The sequence below is a fragment of the Trachemys scripta genome, chromosome 4 (assembly GCF_013100865.1).
Source record: "Trachemys scripta elegans isolate TJP31775 chromosome 4, CAS_Tse_1.0, whole genome shotgun sequence".
Taxonomy (NCBI): domain Eukaryota; kingdom Metazoa; phylum Chordata; order Testudines; family Emydidae; genus Trachemys; species Trachemys scripta.
The window spans coordinates 73,145,424-73,164,077 of record NC_048301.1 but is presented as its reverse complement, the minus strand read 5'-3'; positions in this window follow the sequence as shown (position 1 = coordinate 73,164,077).

Genomic DNA, 18,654 nt, shown 5'->3' with positions numbered 1-18,654 from the left:
ACAGCTGTTCCACCTCAGAAAGCACCAGGCCCAAGCCCAGCAGGGCTGCCAGACCCAGAGAGGTAACTCCGTCAGGTGAGCCGAGAGCAGGAGGCCTCCTAGCGTGAGAATGTTCCAGATGGATCGGAGCCAGACGCTAATTAGCAGAATGTTCCCACTGCCACGCTCTGCCCACAGGCGAGAGACTCGGCTCTGCCTCCAAAATCTCTTCCCCTTTCCTTGCTGTCATAGCCAGAGTGCTCGGTAATGGCCTTGGAGTAATGCCTTCCCCAAACACTTCACCTGATCCCTGCTGGCCTCAGCCCTAAGGAGCCTCAGGAGCACTTGAGTGAAGCCAGGCCAGCTACAGATTTCAGCCAGGCCCCTTATTTTCATCCCCCTTCCTTTCTAAAACTGAGAGTGAGAGTCTGATGGAGTTGGCCACAGCCAAGAATAGCGAAGATGGGCTCTGTGCAAGTTTCCCTCTTGGAGCCCTTCTGATGTACCTCAGTCTTGACCTGAAGCACCCCTGTTACTCCAGCCTTGGGCCCCACACCCTTCTGCCAGTCACCGTCACTCCTGACCCACAAGATCCCTTGCTTTTGACCTGTCCTGGGCCTTGAAGTCAGGTTTTCATAGATTCTGAAGTCAAAAGGGACCATTGTGATCATTTTGTCTGACCTCTTGTGTAACACAAGCCACAGCACGTTCCCTAAAATAATTCCTAGAGCAGAGATTTTAGAAAAATATCCAGTCTTGATTTAAACATGGTCAATGATGGAGGATCCACCACAAACCTTTGCAAATTGTTCCAGTGGTTAATTATGCTCACTGTTAAAAATGTAACCCGTATTTCTAGTGTGAGTTTGTTTAGCTTCACCTTCCAGCCGTTGCATCATGTTATACTTTTATCTGCTGGACTGAAGAGCCTATTATCAAATATTTGTTCCCTATGTAGGTATGTGTAGTCTGTAATCAAGTCACCCCTTGACTTTCTCTTTGTTAACCTAAATCGATTGAGCTCCTGGACTCTGTTACTATAAGGCAGGTTTTCTAATCCTTTAATCATTCTTGTGGTTCTTCTCTGAACCCTCCTCAATTTATCAACATCCTTCAGCAAAGGATTAAGCTGTGTGTCAGAAGTCTGCACGGCACCAGGTGTATGCACTATAGCTGGCTGGCTCTAGCCAGCACAGTCAGACCCATAGATCTTGTAGACACCAGACATTCATCCCTAAAATTTCTCCTCATTGCTACCACAATTTCAGATCCATCAATAGGAGCAACAGTGGGAGCACTTGTGTAGATGTGACACTGGTAGCCATCAGCATTTTAGCCACTGAGTCATCTAGACCTGCTCTGAGCAGGTTAAACAACATTTCCCCTAGAGCATTTCAGGATCATTTGTTCCCTCACTCAAGCTCCCTAATCAGACCCACAGAGTCAGCAAGGGAACAGACAGACTGGCGAAAAGCAATTTCAGCCTTTTGAAAGGAACAACTGGCATGTAACAGAGGCAGGAAAATGTGCAATTAGTACAACAGGGCAATGTCAACAAGCTCTTAACGCCTGTTGTTATGGCAACACTGGGGAAAGCAGTGTCGGAGCTGGAGAACAGGAGAGAGAAACAACAACAACCACCGCCACCAACTAGACTGCTACAGATGCCTGCAGGGATCTCTCACCCCAGCAGATCCCTCACTGCAGGGAGCCGTGCAAACCTAAGGCAGACTCACACCACATGCAGAACTGGTGACCCTAAACCAGACACATAAATGGCAACAAAAAGCCCGGGGCCAAACCTAGCGAGAAGCAACTGCAACCAGCAGGACAAGGAGAGACTGGGCAGGGAGGCCCTTTCTGCTCCAGGGTCCACACACGAGGGACTCAGAAAGCAAGTCCCCAAATGATCAGGGACAAGAAAAGACTTTTCATCAAAAAGGGGCAAGGAGGAGGAGCCGGCCTGGGCATAGTGGAGGGCGAGTCACTGAGACAGCATAGAGCTACGGCGTGACCTACCACTGGCCATTTACCCCCAACACAGGCTGAGGCCCTGCCCTAGGTACCCCGTACCATCTTTGGACAGAGAGTTGAGGGTTCTAGCTGTCCTACAATTTGGCAGCACCTGCATAACATGTCATGTCAATCAAGCATGACTGAGTTGAAGTGTGTGAGTGAGAGAGAGCATGGAAGTGTGTCTTTGCTTGCAAAATAATAATGCCTTGGGTCTAGCAGAGTGGTGCAATTCCTGAGTAAACATATGGGCCAGGCATGTTTACATGGTGTGTCTTGGGTAGCTTACCAGGCAGCTGGCTCCTTAGCATGCCAGCCTGGTATAGCCAGGCCCTCAGGGCCGCCCCTCTCCATATCTACCTCTCCCGCTGGTGGAGGAGATGTGTATTTTGGGAGCAGTCCAGGCTAAGAGGCAAGGAGAACAGAAATGCTAGAAATTTTTCGGTAGAAGTTGAAGGGGTGAAACTGGACCTAGGGGAGATGCTGATGGGGGCATAGCCAGGATATGGGGGGGGAAAACAGGTGAGGATTATTCCCGGTTTCTCACTACAGGGCCCATCTGTTCATAATATAAACACAGGTAGGATGGTGAAGCAGGCATGGTCTGGGTGCGCAGCAACAAGGCAAGAACCTCTTCCGCACGATGGTGGGGATGGGAGTGGCTGAGATGAATGGATGAGCAGAGGCCGTGCAGAGACACCTTCACCCTGCAGTGGGGATAGCAGCAGCTGGGATGGATGGATGCTCTTTCGGGGAAGGACCATCATTTCCTATGTGTTTGGGCAGCATTCAGCATGACGGGGCCCTGAACTGGTAGCTCTCTAGGCACTCTGGTAAAATACATGTTTAATAATAATAGGAATAGCACAGTGGAGGCCTTTGCTCTGCAGTGGGGATGGGAGCAGCTGAGATGGATGCATGGTAGCTTGAAGGGAGGGAGAGAGACCTATGAAGTTTTGAGCATGTTGATGCTCTACCTGCCCTACCAGTTTGCAGAGATTGCATATATGGATGTCCAGGGAAGGAGAGAGACTTAAAATAAAACCCAAAAAACAAACAACCCGTAAAGAATAAATATGAGGCCTGGTTCATCACTGAGTTACTCCAATTTTACAGCCTTTTAAACAAAGGAGTGATCGTGCACTGGCTTAAAACTGATGACTCCTGGTGAATCAGGCTCCCAGAATCCATGCATAAATCCACCTAGATATTTGCCTGTGAATATTTTCACATCTGTATTAGGGTTGTCATGCGCTGGGTTTTCGACCAGAACGGGTGGTCGAAAAGGGACCCTGGCAGCTCCAGTGAGCACCTCTGGCTAGGCCGTTAAAAGGCCCAGCAGTGGCGTTAAGGCTGGCTCCACACAGCTCCCGGAAGTGGCCAGCATGTCCCTGATGCCCTAGGCACGGGGGCGATCAGGGAAGCTCTGCTTGCTGCCCCCAGCACCCCCGTTGGCCATGGTTCCCGGCTAATGGGAGCTGCAGGGGCGGTGCTACACAGAGCCGCCTCGCCACGCTTCTGCCTAGGGGCCAGACATGCCGGCACTTCCAGGAGCAGCATGGAGCCAAGGCAGGCAGGGAGCCTGCCTTAACCCAGCTGTGCCGTTGACCGGGAGCCACCTGAAATAAGCACCGTCCGGCCAGAGCCTGCACCCTGAACCTCCTCCCGCACCCCAACCCCCTGCCCCAGGTTGGCACTCCTTACCAGACCCCACACCCACATCCCAACCTCCTGCCACAGGTTGGAACCCCCTCCTGCACCCTCTCAGAGCCCACAGCCCGAACCCCCTCCCGCATTCCAACCCCTTGCCCCAGCCCTGAGCCCCTCCCAGAGTCTGCACCCCAATCCCCTGAGCACTTTCCCGCACCCAAATTCCCCCCGGACCCTGAACCTCCTCCCACACCCCAAACCCTATGCCCCAGTCCTGAGCTCCCTCCCACACTCCAAACCCCTCAGCCCAGAGCCCCCTATTGTACCCCAAACCGCACATCCCCAGCCCCACCCCAGAGCTTGCACCCCCAGCTGGATATCTCACCCCCTCCCACACCTCAACCCCCCAGCCCGGAGTCCCCTCCCGCATCTTGAACCTCTCATTTCTGGCCGCGCCCCAGCCCAGTAAAAGTGAGTGAGGATGGGGAAGAGTGAGCGACTGAGGGAGGGGGGGCTGGATTGAGTGGGGTTGGGGCAGGGCCTCGTGGAAGGACGGGGCAAGGGTGTTTGGGTTTCGTGCAATTAGAAAGTTAGTAACCCTAAGGGGTAGATGTTGCCATGTTTGTGCATATACATGTGTACACTGTAGTTCTGTGACTTTCTAAAGGCATCCTATTGTGAGTGGGAAATGCCAACACTGCTGGAAGTTCGTCTCCCCCCTGTGACAGGGTGGAGCAGATTGCTGGGGCCTCGCTAACGGAAGGTGCCCACTCAGCACAAGAGTCAAGAAATGGGAATATTTTTTCACAAAAAAAGTGTCTCCTTTTTTCTGTCAAAATATTTCAAAACTCCAACATTTTCCTGGCTCTAGCTGGCGCCCATGTGGATGCTGTGCCTTGAATCACGCCCTCAGGACACTGTGTATCAGTCCAAGCATTGCTGAGCAGCGGCGGCTCCAGGCACCAGCGCTCCAAGCGTGTGCCTGGGGCGGCAAGCCGTGGGGGACACCCTGATGGTCCCTGCGAGGGTGGCAGTCAGGCTGCCTTCGGCGGCATGCCTGCAGGAGGTCCGCCGGTCCCGCGGATTCGGCGGCAATTCGGCAGCGGGGACGCCGAATCTGCGGGACTGGGGACCTCCCGCAGGCATGCTGCTGAAAGCAGCCTGCCTTCCGTGCTTGGGGCAGCAAAAAGCTAGAGCCGCCCCTGTTGCTGAGCACTGAGATGCTCTGTCCGTGTAAATGCTACACCCTTAGTCACAAGGCTCAGCTTTTCAAAGAGAACATTCTTTATTCTGGGATTCATATATTTTGTTTTAGGAGTTTCTTGCAGACAGAAGCCTTCTCAGGTATATCCACACTGTAGTGGAAGCCTGTGCTTGAGCCCTTGCTCAAGGCTAACTCCTCTGCGTCTACACTGCAATTGTGCTGACCCAGGGTCCTCAAACACTGAAGGGTTGATCTCAAGTCAAGCTGGGACTCAGGGTCTGAGCCCTATTGCTTTGCAGTGTAGCCACAGTCCTGTTTGATTCCGTGATGAGGGTCATCCAGACGTATCCCACAATTCCATGGGGTAACTTCCTTAGTCCTCCCTGTCCCAACAATCTGCAATCCACTCGGTTGAAAACGGAAGGGACTACCCCCACACCTGGCAAACAGCAGCAGATTAGGTCAGCATTAACCCATTCTGTTCTGATCACTGATCTGCAAGCGCACAATTGGAGAGCCTCCTGGGTCTGCAATGGAGAGCAAACCAAGCAAGCCTTTTGCAAAATGAGCTGCTTCCTGCTAATGTGCAAGGCAGGCAGTAAAGTTTTCCCATAGTGCACAATGGGCTACAGCAGCCACATTACAAGGGTGGTGGTGGTGCTAAGGACTCTGGGAGAGGGCTACTTTGACTCAGGTCTGCGCACTGCAGTGTGGACACCAGAGCCCTAGGTTCGAGCAGGGTTAGAAAATTCTTAATGTTCGGTTACAATACAGTGTAGCTGCTCAAGCCCAAGGTTCCTTAACACAGGTCAGCTGACTTGAGTCCCACTGACCCTGGGCTTACATACCCTCAGCTATAGACCAGCGTCCTCTTGCAGCAGCACACGCGCGTGCGCACACACACACACACACCACTCCTCTAGCCCCTGCGGTAGCTGACTCACTGTACCCTATTCTTAAAGGGGCTGCTCCCATTTCTCTTAATTTGAATATTTGTTTATTATTGTATACATTATTACTAAATAGAAACAGTACACATCTATTTCTAAAACATCCATTCCAGGGACCTCAAATACATGTAGCCTATTTAATATCAGCCTTTAAGAAACGTTGCAGTTTCTGCAGGTAATATAATTGGAAACTCCTGAGAACTCTGAAGACATCCATGTATTTTTTGTGAAATAGTATTGCTTTTGTAGCAGTATTATGTGTTAGTAGTTCAAGTGCTTTAGGATGTTTGAAATGAGTTTTTAGAGCTTAGCTGTTAAATTTGAGATAATAGAAGATTAGGGTTGGAAGAGACCTCAGGAGATCATCCAGTCCAGCCCCCTGCTCAAAGCAGGACCAACCCCAACTTGTCACGCTTCCATAGGGCAAGTGTGACACCCTCCGCCCTGTGCCTTTCTCATTCTGAGTAGTCCCTTACTCTGGAATAGTCTCATTGCAAGTCAGCCCAGTGAAATCCGTGTAAACTTAGTGTGTGGCGGGGGGCGGGAATCGAGCTCACAGTGAGCACAGTCTTTGAATGTATGGACATACTAGTGAATGTACCTGATGAGATAACACCTTGGTCAGTTAACATAATAACTACATGCACTTGGGTGCAGGCACACACATATTTTACAATAATGTCATTTCTGAAAATTGTCTATGCTAACTAAACCTAGTAGCTAAAGATGGCAGAGACCAGTTTAGGCCTCATCTATTCCATGCCCGAAGAGCCAGGGTGTGATTGGTTCCTACTGTCTGGTCCAAGTCTCCTTTATAAATGATACACACATGGCTTGAGGCCAGAAGCAGGAACAGGTGGGAAGGCAGCATTCTATCTCTGGACCCCTCTGTGCAATTGGTATCTGTGTTTCAGAACTAAGGGAATGTTCCAGCAGGTAACAGGGAGCTTTGATCAACGGAGCTCACAATACAGCACACCTGCTAGGAAACATCTAGAGGGCTGTGAAATAGCCTCTTCCTCCCAGCCCATCTGCTTGGCTCCTTACTGGAGACCAGAGTTAACTATACTGGGTGCTAACAGTGCTCACCTGATCCCAAGCTGACACCTTGCCTGGGATCAGGAGTGATCTCTAGGACAGGTGCAGTCCCATCCCTCACAAACCCAGTGTCTGAGATAAAGGCATTCAGCCTGTAATGTGCCCATCAGCACAGCATTTGAGCACTAGCAGTCATGTAATCAGAGAGGCTGAAAATCCCAGACTGTCTTCCTTTGTACTGTCAGAGTGCTAGCATAATTGATTTTGTTCTTTCTTTATCCCTCTTCCTTCTCTTCTTTTCATGTATCTGTCCATCTTTTCCCCTCTCCCCCTCCCCTGAGGTATTCCTGGAGGTGTTAGTGAGGCCAGAGAGATGAGCTTTATCTCTCTCTCTCTGGTATGATTAATGTATAGCTAGATTAATGACTAGCCTGAGGTGGTGGAAAGGAGATTCCACAGCCATCCTGGGTCTCCAGCTAAGTGGATCTGGTCACAAGTTCCCACTATTCTCATTCTTGATGCTATTAATTCCATTGTTTCCTCCCAGGATCAGCTGTCACAGCCAAGAGAAGAGAGGTGGTTCCTGAGATAGCCACAGCCCAATTCATTGAGGGCTTTGAAGATCAGGAGCTTAAACTAAATCTGGTAGTAAACAGGGAGCTGCTAACTGATGCCAGAGTGGTGAATGTGTGTATCACCATAAAAAGCATGGCAGATGACATACAATCTGGGTACCCGGGAACGGTGCTGAGAACAGAAGGATCCTCATTAACTTTTTGTTTTTCTGCCCCAATAAGCAGCAATGAAATATTCTCATCACCTGCCTGTGTTGGGCTAGCTCCATCCTTCTCTCCTGAAGACACCGGGAGCCCAGGAGAGGAGACTGATGGGAACTTGGGGGATGTGAGTCTATTAGATTCAGGAGGCAGGATATTCTTCAACAAATCCTATGTTCAGCTGCCATCCTCAGTCCCAGGAGTGGTCAGGCTCATAGGGTCAGGGAAGGGCAGTGCTAACACCTACCTTTTCTTCAGAATTCCCTTTAAACCCATGGAAGGTGAGAAAAGAAGATGATCCTGGTTCCCAGGTGGTCTGTATTTCGCTGGTTCAGACCAGTTGACCTGGGAAGGCCACAGAAGAGCATTCCCCAGAAGTGCTTGCTCACCACACCTGCGTCTGGTGTTAAAATCTCAGGGGCAGGCTTTGGGCACAAGAGCAAAAATGAGAAGCAAGTGTGTGGGTGGGTGAGGTCATGATCTCTACAGATGAGCTTCAACAACAACGCAAAAGCCTGTGAGCCTGGAGAAGGTGATGGAGCTGGGTCTCTGCCATGTGATACCATGATCCTTGCCCAAACTGTTCAGGGGCCATTAGCACACACGCTCCCCGGGAATGTTGTTCCAGAATCACTGGCTCCTCAAGGAGCATGGTGAAAGTACAGACACACACAAAGACATGGTGAAAGTACAGACACACACAAATGCACTGCTAATCTAGCCCCACCCCTTAAATAACCATCATTATGAGTCACAAAGAGTAGAGCCATGTAGCCCACGAGGCTAACCTGCTGGCGTGCTTTATTATATTCTGCCTTTACTTCTGGTTTGCTCTTTGTAGTACATCTGGCTAGTATTCTTGTATTGGATTACCTTATTGTATTTGGCTGTAATGCAAGGAACCTATTGGCCTGTATCATATATGATCAGCTTAAGCAAGTTAGCATAAGCATGGTTAAGTATGTTTGTGACCTTTGGCACAGTTAAATGGCCTAACAATTATCCTTTTAGCTTTTGGGGAACCAGATGTTTACCTAAGAAAGTTGGGACTTAACACAGGAGTGGAGAAGCTTCCTAAAAGTGGGGGGGCCACCAGCGCCCAAACCATGGCCCCACCCCCTCATGTTGCCCTTTCTTCTTGAGCCCCTGCCCCTTCCCCCAAGGTTCGGCTCCTGTGCCGCTTCTTCCCCCCCATGACCCTGCCCCCTACTTACTCTTCTCCCCCCACCCCCAATCACTAGCCCTTATGGCCAGTAAAAAAATGGTGGGGGCATGTCCCCTTGGCCCGCCCATGTTCCAGCACCCCTGACTTAACGGTGACCACAGACCACACCGCAAGAACATGGAAGTATCGACCAGAAACCAATTCAGGCAAGAAGAAACAGGTTTCGAGAATGAGCTAATTGTCATTAATAGGAATGAATATACTAGCCTATAGAATAAGTGCTCCCCAATATTATGTGGGTGCAGAAATTAAATTTGGGCATGGAAGGTTGGGCACTGACACGAATATTCAGGATAATGCTCAGACCTGTAAGAGGGCAAACCACCACGTGGGAGTAGCTTTGAGCTTTTGGGGGTTTTTTTTGTCTGCTTTAGCTTTTCTGCCACCTTTAGTTTTGAGTCTCTTTGCTGTTTAGCTATTCACCATTTGACCCTTCAGCTCAATTATTCACCATCAATCTCGCGCATTGAGGAACCTGACCCATTGGGCATACCACCAATGAGGCTGGTCCTTTGTCTCTTACCACCAGGTTCCCAAGGAAGAGGCTGAGTATGCCGGTTTAGGAAGCTTTTATAAGGGATGAAACCACAGATAACCCCAATACTGTATTATTCCCTTTTGGTTCTGTGGATTGGAGCTTTGATAACTTTTTCATTTATTTTAATAAAAGTCTCTAAGGCTTTGTTTTGTGCTCAGCGTGTGTGTTCTTGCCACAGACCCCAAGGGTCCTTACAAGATATTGAACTCACTACATTTAACTCTGAGTAGCCTGATTCTGGGACAAGAACCTTATTATCTTCTGGTCAGATCCATTGGCAAGCCTATAAGATACAGATATTAACCCCCTATAAATCAGGCAACAGTTAGGAAAGAATACTGGGGTCCTTGAGTCTGACTTCCTATGGCAACATATTCCAGCTACCCTATTCCTGGACCTCTGGCACTTCCACCCCACCTGTCCTCTCCCCCTCACCCCCTTGAGTCACTTCTTCTGCCCCTTTGTTCTCACAGTTGAGGGCCGTTTCCTAACTAGAATAAATTTTCCTGCTCTCAAGTTCCAAGGCCACTTCTTCTTGTCCTTCCATCTTGCAAGACTGTGACTAATCCTCCGTCCTTCCTTTATATTGTTACTTTGATAGTATTTATAGACTGTGATCATGTCCTCTTCTCTCTCCCCTCCCCCCAACTCTTCTGTCTTCCAGGATGTATAAATTTAGCTCCCTCAGCCTCTCTTCATACATCTTATTCCTCCCCAGCTGTACTGAAACTATACAGCTTCCATGCAGCCTCCTTTGATTTCGACAGGGGAAACCTTTGCCATCAGCGGATGCATATGATTCTCCCACTCAGTAGTGGCAGTCAGTTAGAGCACCAGAGATCCCCGGAGAATAACTGAGCCTTCAAGCAGCCAGCAGAGATGAGTCCCAGTCTCCTGGGACAGATCTGAGTGCAGCACGGAAGTGGCTTTTGATACAATGCTACCAAGTCGTGTCTATGTATTTCTTTTTGCAAATCAATAAGATGAAGCCTGACTCCCTCCTGCTGCCGTCTGGGGCTATTGGGGGTGGGAGGGAGGTGTTTTCATTCTGCTCTTGAGTCAAAGAATAAAAGGGAAGGGGAGGGAAGAGAGAGAAATATCAGAAAGAAAGATAAGGGGGAGAATCTGCCTCCTGTTCTTCCATATGGCTGGCCCACTCGGAGCTGTGGGAGGAGGCTATCACAGGGCGCCTGCCTGACAAAGGAACCAGAGCTGGAACACAAAAGCTGAGCTATTGAAGGTGAACAATAGAAAACAGGACAAGCATGCAGGCTGTGGAGCTGCAGGTGGTGCTGAAAGATAGGGGAACCCAGCAGATGCCTTTTCAGAAGCCTTAGTCAGAGTCTGCTGGGGCCGGAGCTGTGGCACTGGGATGGCAGAGTGTCAGCAGCAGAAAGCAGCACAGGACTTCAGCAGGATGGGGCCTAAGAAGCCAGCTGGCTTTGCTGGCCCAGACAGGAATGCGGAAGATTTCTTGACCTTTCAGCCAAATAAATTAGTGTGACATGAGAACTGTTTTTCTCCCTCTCTGTGAATGGAACACATTTTACTGACAGGCTGAGGGCACCAGCTACAACAAGGTCTAGTGCAAGCAGGCATCATGTAGGGTTCACATATGCAGCTTGTCCGACACACCTGCTGTGCCTCACTAATCTCATCATGGACTTTCACAAAGCTCTGCGATGCACTTCAGTCCTGACCTACAGCTCCACCCTCTGCTCTTGCTGTCCTAGACTCCTACCCACAGTTTTGCTGATGCAGCTTAACCCTGACCCTGCTATCCCAGTCCAGCTGCTCTACCAATACCCTCCCCCCCCCCCAATACAGAGTTGCTTCACCACCTGCTATCCCAGTCCTGGCTCCTCAACAGAGACTGCCAGATATGATAAATTGTTCCAAACTTTGTGGTGCTTTTGTGATGTGAACCTATATCCAGAGTAGCCTCGGATAAGACCCACCAAACATTTGCATCTGGAACAGGATCTGACCCCAACCCCTGCTGAGTTCCTCACTATAGATTTCTGCTTTGATCGTTCGTCTGAACAATTTTTTCAGCACCTGGTATTTTTCATAGGATGATCCTTCCTCTTCCTTGGAAGGGTTTAGTGCTGCCGCCCTTGCCGGCGATTGCACACATTTGCAACCTGCTACAGAAACAGGCTTTTCCCCAATTCTCTTTTCAACAGCTATTTCCTTAAATTTAATCCCTGCCCCAGAGTGGTATGTATTTGTTTTGTAAATCTTCTCAATACAAGCCATTCTGTCACACTTTTCACATATGTATGTGCAATCCCTATTCCACTAGGTGGCGCTGTGTCATACCTACCGGGGGCTGGGCTCCTAAGAACAGTCCCACTCCTGCTAGTGTATGTCTCCTACACTCACTGGCAGCAGGACTTGATGTGATTGATCACTTTGCGAGGGTCGAGGGGGTGTGAGTTGCATGATGCCTGCCATCTTGAAGGGCGCAGTGCAGTACTGGGGGCCACTTATAACAGAAGGCAGTGGATGCTGCCCCTTGCAATTTGATAGGGGTATTCCCTGTCGCAACTCATGCTTCCCTGTGACCCCTTCTCCCTTGTTATCCTGCCACCTATTCTGTCTGGAACACGCTTCCCCATGGCCTGTGCTCATTTTCCCCCTTGCTCCCCTGTGCACGCTCCTGGCCCCGAGTTCCCTTCCCCCATGCACATGCTCTCCAGTTTTGCCAGCACCAATTCCCTTTAAAACTAAACCCTGAACGCCTTTCCTTCCCCCACATAGGCCAGACTCTCCTGCTTCCGGCACATACTTAGGGCTGATTGAAGGGCTGCCAGCAGCTGGGCAATGGCTTCTTTCTCCAGTATCCATTTGCATCCCAGCCCATTAGGGATGTCTTCCCCTTGTCCTCCTCTCTCCCCTCAGAGGCCTGAGGAAGCTTCCATAGTCCCCCTCGACTTTCCACTAATTTGTGGTGCCGTTTAACAGGAGGTAGAGCGAGGGCTGCAAGGAGCAGGTGGGTCATTAACTCAGCTGGAACAATGAGCTAATGAGAAGAACCTTTGGAGTGTCTCCCGCCCCTGGCCATTGCTTGGTGCATATTAATCTCTCTGGAAGTATGTGCCAGTAACTCCTGCAGCAGCAAAGCACGCTGCTGCTTGTTTGCTTTATGGGCCACTGTTGTTCCCTGTGTCCGAGATCCCCGCTCAGCTAATTAGTTCTTTCTGGTGAATTTGTTCTGAGCTGGATGATTCAGTTGCACACGGGGTCCTGGAGATGGCACTGGGAAGCTATGCTACTAATGGAGCCCCTGTCAGCACTCACCTGCCATACCATGCTGATAGGTAACTTACTAAAACCAGTGGAGTGGGAGCAAGCAGAGGCTGAGTTAGTCAATTTCTCCTTAGTGGGTGGTGCTCTAGCAGACGCTCACCTTAGTGCAGTGGTTCCCAAACTGGGGTTTGTGAACCCCTGGGGTTCACAAAATGTTACAGGGGGTTCTCGGGAAAACATTCCCTAATGGTGGACAGAGCTGTCCCTAGGGACCCCGGACAGCACGGGCCAGCAGCCTGGAGCCCCTGGACTTCCAAGAGCTAAGCAGATCAAAGCAAGCATATCTAGCATATTGAGGAGATTTAAACTTCAAGACTCCTTATAAGAAATGGAAAGGGAGGTGGATATTTTTTGCTGCTTTTAAAATTAAATAGGCAGCTAGTATTGTTTTTAAAATTATTATAAAGAACAAGTTTAAGCTTTGTTGTAACGTGTGTTGTTTGCCTGGACTACTCAAGACCTGAATGCTTATGTAGGAGGAACTCTTTGAGTTGGCTTCTTAAATACCTTCATGCTGTTTCAAATCTGATACTCCTTGATGAAACATAGGAGCCTGGTCTTATAACAGGCTTATTCAAAGTGATACAAGCTACTGAAGTGAGATCTTGGAAGAGTGTTGCCATTTTCATAATGTAATAAAAATAATAATAATTAATAATAGTGTGTAATAAGCATGTCATAAAAACAAATTTTATATTTCCAAGATCGCTGCTTTTATAATTTATACTCAGGTAAAGGAGAAAATCCCTGGAAATATTCATTCATGTTCAGCTACAACATCACCGGCTCATTCACCTGCACGTCCACTAATGTTATATATGCCATCATATGCCAGCAATGCCCCTCTGCTATGTACATTGGCCAAACTGGACAGTCACTACGCAAGAGGATAAATGGACACAAGTCAGATATCAGGAATGGCAATATACAAAAACCTGTAGGAGAACACTTCAACCTCCCTGGCCACACAATAGCAGATGTAAAGGTTGCCATCTTACAGCAAAAAAACTTCAGGACCAGACTCCAAAGAGAAACTGCTGAGCTCCAGTTCATTTGCAAATTTGACACCATCAGATCAGGATTAAACAAAGACTGTGAATGGCTATCCAACTACAGAAACAGTTTCTCCTCCCTTGGTGTTCACACCTCAATTGCTAGCAGAGCACCTCACCCTCCCTGATTGAACTAACCTCGTTATCTCCACACTGATATATACCTGCCTCTAGAGATTTCCATTACTTGCATTTGAAGAAGTGAGGTTCTTACCCACGAAAGCTTATGCTCCCAATACTTCTGTTAGTCTCTAAGGTGCCACAGGACCCTCTGTTGATTTTTAGGAGGGGGTTCGCGAGACTTGACATTTTAGTGAAAGGGGTTCACAGGTTGTTAAAGTTTGGGAACCACTGCCTTAGTGGGAACCCCAGAGCAAAGGGAAATCACTGAAATCTTTGGTCCCTCTGCAGAGGGGAAAGGGGGCTTCATGGGTGCCGCTTTGATCTGCTGTTACAGTGGGCATTGTGACAGAAGTGGAGCTGCTATGTAATAATGTTATGAATACTGAGATGTAACAATTTTATGACTCCTGAATGTGATCTGAGCAGTGAGGGGAAGTTGTATATTGGGGTTAAGACTTGCCTGTGTGAATGCATTGATCTAGCTTAGTAGGGGGCAATGGGAAAAATAAACAGGGAAGCAACACAATAGCTTCCCAGGTTAGAACATCTAGGCACACGCTTGAAAGACTATAGGGCAGGCTGTAAGCTTCAGAAATCCTGTCTCCTGTTGTAAACCTTGTTTTGCCAGAGCTGGGAGTTGCCAGACCAAAGGATTATAACATTTAAAGAGTGTCTTTATTCCTGTGAAGGGGGCTGAGTTGCCAGGGGCTGTCCAGGGTGCTTTCAGTGAACTCAGACAGAGACGGAGAGAGACTTTCCAGGAGAGTCTATAGGGAGCTTGTCCTACTAGGGTCCCTGTGTGGAAAATGGTTAAACGCCTGGTAAGCAGACAGGCTTGTAGTGTGTGGTTCATGGTTTTTGTGATGTGCTTTCTCTGAAATGCTTTTGTTCTAAATAAATAACATCTTTGCTTTAAGAAGGCTGTTTGGTCAAGATTACCACTGTCCATGCCCCAGAGAAGGGAATAGAGTTGCAAGGTCTGGACATAAATCAGACCTTCTGAGGTAATCCCAATTAGTACCATGGAACTGCAACCCAAGGCCTGGTCTGAGAGTGGGAGAATCACATGATTCCACCCAGAGCTCAGATGATGGCTCAAGGCCTGAGAGCTGGAGGGGGTGCCCTTGGAGAGACCAGGAGAAGACAGGGGTGCAGTGTGCCCAGTGACTGTGAGCTCTGCTGTTTTCTTCTGATCCACCCAAATCCTCTTCAATATCTTTAGAAGGTTAAGGGGTGACTTGATCATCTACAGCACCCACAGGAGAAGAGATTTCTGACAGTACATGGCTCCTTAATCTAGCAGTAAAAGGTAGAAGGAGATCCAGTGGCTGGAAGCTAGACAAATTCAGACAAGAAATAAGGCTTTAAAAGAAAATCTCTGGTACAATTTACCTAGGGAGGTGGTGGATTCTTTACCCCTGGCAGTCTTTACAGCTAGATGGGGTGTCTCTAAAAGATCTGTTCTAACTCAGCTTGATGCAGGAATCTCGGAGCAAAAGTCAATGGCCTGCATTATGCAGGTCAGCCTAGATTAGCATAATGGTCTCTACTGGCCTTTGAATCGATGTATGAATCCAAGGAAGTTGCCCACACCATTCCCCAGGAGCAACTGGGAAAGACATACACTCAACCTTTCAACTGCCAGCTATCCATCTATATACCAGCTCAGCATATGCAGCATGGAGAGATGCAACAACCATTGCAATCAGAGGGCTAATAAATCACCCACTGTAATAGAGCTGTAATTTAGAGGAGTGCTGAGAAGAGAGAGATTGATTGTTTGGCCCCAGTTGCTTCACTCCAGTGGCTACTTTTCCTCAGAGCTTGCCTCTCCAAAACTGCAGCCAAGAGCTGGCCATTGTCACTTATCTTGACTAGTTCCTTAGGAGCAAGGATTGACTGGGGCACTACACTGGAAGTAGAGCTCTGTGTAGCTCAAAAGCTTGTCTCTCTCACCCACTGAAGTTAGTCCAATAAAAGATATTACCTCACCCACCTTGTTTTTCTGATCTCTTGGGGCCAACACAGTTACAACTACTTCACATACAACAGGGGTGCTACATCAGGAAATGTTCAAGTGTGTGCCTAGGTTCTCCATGTTTAGGACTGTTTTGTGCCTTCCATTTGGTCATACTGTCACCAGTGTGTGCCACCCCAGCTCTCGCTCGATTTAGAATACACCAGAGTTTTCATCTGAGCTCAGTGCCTGAAGGGAGTTGTTCTAAAGGAACCAGGTTCTCCAGCATTTCCTGCCATCTGTCCCCAGCCCTGCCCCACCCCAGAGCCCACACTCCCAGCCCGAGCCCTCATCCTCCCACACTCCAACCCTTTGTCCTAGCCCTGAACCTCTCCAACTCCCCCAAACCCCTCATCTCCAGCCTCAGCCAGCCATCATCCCCATGCACCCTAACCCTCTGCCTCAGCCCTGAGTCCCCTCCTACACCCCAAAACCTTCATCCCCGCCCACAGCCCTCACCCCTAAACCCCCTCCCTCCGCACCCCCTCTCATCCCCAAACTCCCTCCCAGAGCCTGCACCTTGCACCCTTCTTGCACCCAGTCTCCTGCCCCAGCCCAGGGCCTGCACTCCAGACCTCCCCCACCCAAACTCTCTCCCAGAGCCTTGGGCAGGTGGGGGGTGGAGTTTGGGGGGGGGGCAGAGTTAGGGCAGGTTCTGGGCACCACCAAAATTTCTACAAACCTGCCACCCATGCCGGCAAGAGCTGGTGCACCATACCGGGTGGACCGGCTTCCTGAGGCAGCAATTTAAAGGGCTGGAGCCCAGGGCCCTTTAAATTGCCACCAGGGCCCCGCTGCCAGAGCCCTGAGGTAGCAGCGGCGGGGCTCGGGTGGCGATTTAAAGGGCCCAGGGCTCCTGCCACCACTACCACCCCGGGCCCTTTAAATCGCCGCTGGAGCCTCACTGCCGCTACCCCAGGGCTCCAAGGACAATTTAAAGGGCCTAGCCCCCGGAGCCTGCCGGAGCCCTGGGGTAGCGATGGCAGGGCTCTGGTGGCTATTGAAAGGGTTCATGACTCCCGCTGCCTCTACCACCCCGGGCCCTTTAAATAGCCACCGGAGACCTGCTGCCGCTACCCCAGGGCTCCAGCAGCAGAGCTCCAGAGATGATTTAAAGGGCCCTGGAGGGTAGTGGCATCCAGAGCCCCGGGCCCTGCTGCTGCAGCCCCGGGGCTCCGTCGACAATTTAAAGGGCTTGGGGCTCCCAGCTGCTGCTACCACAGCCCTAGCCCCGAGTCCTTTAAAGCCTGATTTAAAGGGCCTGGGGATTTAAAGGCCCCGCCTGTTCTGGGGGGAGGCCATGCCCCTCCTCAGGACTCCGGAGTACCGGCAAGTCCTTTAAGTTACTTTCACCCCGGGCACAGTACTCTACAGCTCAGTAATACCAGGTGAAATTAATAGCTTGGAGTGGCTACTGATTGCATGATGTGCAGTAAATTCATTCCACTCTTCAGCCAGTGCCTTGGGACTCCAGCAGCCATAATCTGCATTCCAGCACCCTTTGTATGGCCAGAAAAAAATCAGCATCGATCTGCTTGGCACACCTCAGCTGCCTGCCCAGCACTCTGCATAGAGGAACTTTTCACCCAAATCCTCCTCCATTACTCCCAGGCCCACACTAGACCTGCTGCTGGCAATCCTCGCATTGTAGTTGCAAATTCCTCAGATGTGAATTAAGGAGCTGCGTGTGCAGAGGAAAGAAACAAAATGGGGAGGGAGAGCATTGCAGTGGTACTTGGTTCTGTTCCTGTAATTTACATGAGTACTAATTGGTGTTTTGTGCCCATGCAACCTTGGGTTGTGATTCTCTCAGATGTTACAAGCTAAGCAAGGTCAGTCTGATCAGTAGATAGATGAGAAACCTCTAAGGAAAACTTAGGGGCTACAGAAAGTGGTGCTGGTGATTCAGCAGGTGTTACTCCACTCTGTCAGTATTGAATCAATGCCTCAGTAGGTCACTAGGGGGCCTGGTGCTACCTTCCAGATGAACAAAAGTAGGGGGGCCAAGGCTGGGACCCCACGTGTGGGGCTGGGAGCAAAGCCCCCAGAGTGGGGCCGGCGGCAGCCAGGACCCCACGTGCAGACTTCAGGTGGGGGCCATGAACAAAGCCCTAGGCGCGGGGCTGGTGACAGCCAGGAGCGGAGCCCCCAGGCACGGGGCCAGGAACAGAGCCCTGGGTGTGTGGCCAGCGGAAGCCAGGATCCTGCATGCAGAACCCCAGCATGTGGGGCTGGTGGCAGCCGGAACCCACCATGCAGGGCTGGGAACAGAGCCCCAGGCGTGGGTCCTGCAGCCGGGAGTTGGGACCCCAAGTGCAGGGCCAGGAGCGGAGCCCTGGGTGCCGGGCTGGCAGCACTGGGACCCTGGGTGCGGGATGGCGGGCAGGACCCTGCACAGAAGCTGGGGGTGCTGCAGAACCTAGTTCCCACACCTATGGCCAAGTAAGCCAGCAAACTGAGAAACAAGCTGTGGAGAGCGTGGCCTTGGGAGGGAATAGAGACAGAGCTCCTCGTGGCACAGGACTGGTGGGGAAAATTGGCTTGGAAATGGAAGGCAAGGAAACTGCCTGCTGTTGTTTGTCCCTACTGTGGTCAGGGAAACAGGACTTTGTGGACCGTCTTCGTAAATAAACAAGATTGCACCAAAGAAATACATGATGCGTATCCTCAGTTTCTCCCGGTAACAGAAACAATCTAGCAAAGTCCTGTATATTGGCTAACCACTGGGGCCAAAAAGGGTGTCGGTTGTGGCCCAGGCAATGATATCTAGTTCTGCT